This window comes from Lathyrus oleraceus, chromosome 5 (assembly GCF_024323335.1).
Source record: "Lathyrus oleraceus cultivar Zhongwan6 chromosome 5, CAAS_Psat_ZW6_1.0, whole genome shotgun sequence".
NCBI lineage: Eukaryota > Viridiplantae > Streptophyta > Magnoliopsida > Fabales > Fabaceae > Lathyrus > Lathyrus oleraceus.
In genome coordinates this window covers 642,848,310-642,852,333 of record NC_066583.1, presented here as the reverse complement: position 1 = coordinate 642,852,333, position 4,024 = coordinate 642,848,310, and positions in this window count along the sequence as shown.

Here is a 4,024-nt window from a genome sequence, read left to right as displayed (position 1 = left end):
TTTCATCTGCTATTTTAAGTTGTTTTGTCATCATCAAAAAGGGGGAGATTGTAAGAACAAAATTGTTCTACAACAGATTCCTTGATTTTGATGATAACAAAGGATGAAACCAAAAATGGCACCCTAACGAAAAGTTTCTAAGTGTGCAGGGTTCTAAAGAAAGAAGAAATGAATCTGATGATGTCATCAGATGCACAACAAGATCAGATACAAATTCTAGAGTATTAGGAGCATCTGAAGTGGAAGCACGTTCAAGAAAGTCTAGAAGCTCTGACTCTGGACAAAACTGCAAAGTATCAGAAGCATCTGAACATGAAATAAAGTCTAGAAGCTCTGACTCTGGAGAAACGTTATCTGTATATTCTGAAAGTTATCAGCGCCATCTGAACTCTCAAGAGATCAACATCAGAAGCAAGATTCCAAGATTCTCCAGAAACACAAATACTCTGATTATGGATTTGCTAATCATGAAGAAGTAACGTTCAAGTCAAGTAAAGATTTTCAAATAGATTTCCTAAACAGAGAAAGAGACGTTAATCTCCACTTCCAAGAGAGAAGATACTACTTGTGGTAAGTAGTCACTTCAAAGATGAAAAGTTAAACTGCAGAAGCTATTTAAGTGATGGAGTAAACTCAGTTTAATATCCACCAGATTCAACTCTACTCCAACTCATATATAAATAGAGATGCAATCAACATTCAGTAACAAGAAATCAACTAGCCAAAACTATACTGAATTATTTCACGCTCAAGAAAATCATCTTTGCTCTCAAAGAATTTCACTAAGCTTTTGCTTATTAAGTGAAAAATCTGTTCTTAAGTTTGTAATACTTGCTTTCTTAGAAGCACTCTAGATTACATATCTTGTATCTTTTATTTGTTTGATTTCCTCAAGTGACTCTGTGTAGTCTGTAGACTTGAGAAGACTAAGAGATTTTCTTCTCTCTTAGGTGTTGTTTGTAATCTTTCAAGATTAGTGGATTAAGTCCTTGTTGAAGGCGAAATCACCTTGGCCGGGTGGACTGGAGTAGCTTTGTGTTATAAGCGAACCAGTATAAAATCATTGTGTGATTTTCATTTTGGAAAAGCGCTTATTTTTAAAACAATTCAAACCCCCCCTTTCTTGTTTTTCTCACCTTCAGTTTTTAGGTTGAAGGAGTTTATGGAATGGTTTCAAGAGGGAGTTTAAGGTGGTGGTGCATATTTATGATAGGTGATGAAGAGGAATATAGTTGTAGTGCGTTTGGTTTCTTTGTATGAACTGGGGAAGAACACTCAAAGCACTTTGGTTTTCTACCTTTTCATGGTGAGAGGGGAATATGATGAAGAAGGATTTAACGAGAATATGATGTTAAGTTTGAAGGTGGAAAGAAACACAAGAAAGAGGGGTTTGAATTAGGTTTCTAAGATCAAAACCTTTTCAACCCAACACAATCAAACAGAGAACAATGAACAAAACTAAATAAATAATTATTTTTATTCTGGTTCGTTGTTAACTAAGCTACCTCCCGTCCATCTGCCAAGGTGATTTTGCCTTATCAACAAGGACTTAATCCATTACAATCAAACTAATTACAGACACATAAAGACTACCCGACAATGTCTTCTCGAATAATTCGGACTAAACCCTAGTCACTCAAGGAATACAACTCAATCAATGAGACTACAAGAATGTGTTTACAAGATTGCTTATGAGAAAGAAGAATAACACAAGTTTAGGAATAATGAATTTATCATACAATAACAAATAAAATCTCTATGTGTATTTATATTCTTTATACACAATAATATTCATTTCAGCAAAAGCGTTGTGTAATAGCGTGAATTAGCAGCTTATCCAATCTTTCAAGTCTCCTTTATATAGGCAATGAAAATATTTGTTGGAAGGTAGAATTGGAATACCAAAATCCAGTTGTAGCCTTGCATAACAGCTTGCATAATGAGAGGAAAATGGTACAATAGTACAGTCCTTAGCCCATAAAATCAATGTAGTGGAAGAAATATTTGATCTTGTACTGTGTATTATTTTCCTTATGAAAAACCTTTTGATCTTATCTTCTAATTTTCAGAGGTTTCTGAATAAATGATATTGAAGCATGTTTAGAAGGATCAAGAGAGTGGTTGAGAGATTCTTCAGAACCTTGGTCTTCAGAGTCTTGACACAGTTCCTCAGAGCCTGATCTTCAGAGTCTTCAGAGCTTGTTCTTCAGAGTCTCCAGAACTTGAGAGCATAGAATCTTGAAGGCTTGACAAACCTTCAGAGGCTCTTCTATCAGAGTCGCAGTCAGAAGCTTTAGCATAAACGTTCATCATAATTGTTGTCTAAGAGCGTTACATAACTTGAGATCATCTTGTAAAACACTTTTGTATCTCTTCAGATTCAAAGTGTGTTGAGTCCAGAATTCGATGACGTCACACGCCAAATCTTCATAGTCAGAACCTGTTAGAAAAAGGTACACACTAGACAAAACCATTAGGGTACAAAATTATTCTCTAAGAAATAATGCATTGTTATCATCAAAACTAATGTCCAGATGCATAACAAATTCTCGTTCTTACAATTTCCCCCTTTTTTATGATGACAAAACCATGAAGTTTAAAGAACAATTTTTACTTGGTTTAATCACATAAAAACATTAGAGTGAGGTTTGTAAGCTCCCCCTGAATTTTATACTATTAAAATTATTTTTTTAGCTTAGAATTTTAGAGTTAGGTTTGCAAGACCCCCCTGAATTTAAGACTTAAAATAATCTTAAAACATAAAATATCCCAACCAACATGAAAGAAATAACTTCCCAGAATGCAGAAGACTGGTTACAATGAAAGAAATAACTTCCCATAATGCAGAAGCCTGGTTACAGGAGTATTTCAATTCAGAAATGACTTTGCTTTGAGTATCAGAAAGATTGGTTATCAGCCTTATACCAGAGCATGATTTTTCATAACTTGTATATGCCTGGTTGTTATTAGAGCTTATATACGCCTAGTTTAGAACTTTTCCTGGTTCATAACTTTTTCTGGTTCAGAACTTGTATACGCATGGTTCACTTGAACTGAGTTCAGAACTTTTATATGTCTGGTTAACTTGAACTCAAATCATCTTGGTTAAAGTCTCCAGCTTGGTTATGTCTTCTGATAAATTTCTTAACTCTTGAAAACCTTGGTTAACTTGAAAAATTATGAACTTATTCAAAGTTCCTAGAAATGTTACCAATGTCAGAAATAATGTTAAAGACATGTTTGGGTGTCAGAGTCAGAAATATGTATATCAAATTTAATCACTTTTATCCCTTTTTATCATCAATAAAAAAGAAAGAATAAAAACAAAGTAAAAACCAAACATAATTTTCATTTCATTAAAAAGCAGTGGTACAAAATCATAAATGATAAAGACTGAAACTAATAAAACAACAAGGTTTTAAAAATATAAGGGTTTTAAGAAGGGGGTGACAGTCTTGATAAGATAACATGAAGCATCCCTTCGACCTTGGTGTTTTTTTCCAACTTGAGCCTTGAACATCTCTTCTTGCTTGTCCAACCTTTCTATGACCGTAGTATTATCAGCCTCGAGCTCTTCTAAAGTCTTCAGAATGACTTCTTTAGAAACCATAGTCTTTTGTACTCCAAATACACTTCCAACCTCAAACATCTTCTTAAAAGTACCAAGAGTAATATGTTCAGGTTAAGGAGGAGGGGTCACTTCTGGTGCATGAAGAATAAGTGTTGGAGGAACCTTCTAAAGCAAAGGTTCAACAATACCAGAGAATCTGGCATGGAAGTTCCTTTGAGCATCCTTCGAGCACATAAATTCTAACTCCCTAGAGCTGAAGTCAATATATCTTCTAAAGTTGTTGCACACAGTACACACTTCATAAAGGTTTTCATTAGAAGTGCAAACTTCAGTGAGAATATTTAATCTGGAAACAACCTCACTTTCAAACTGCACTAACAATTCATCCAAAGGAGTAGGACAAATGTTGGTTTGAAAGGGTTTTTGATCAAAATAGAGATGAGGGCTTGTGTC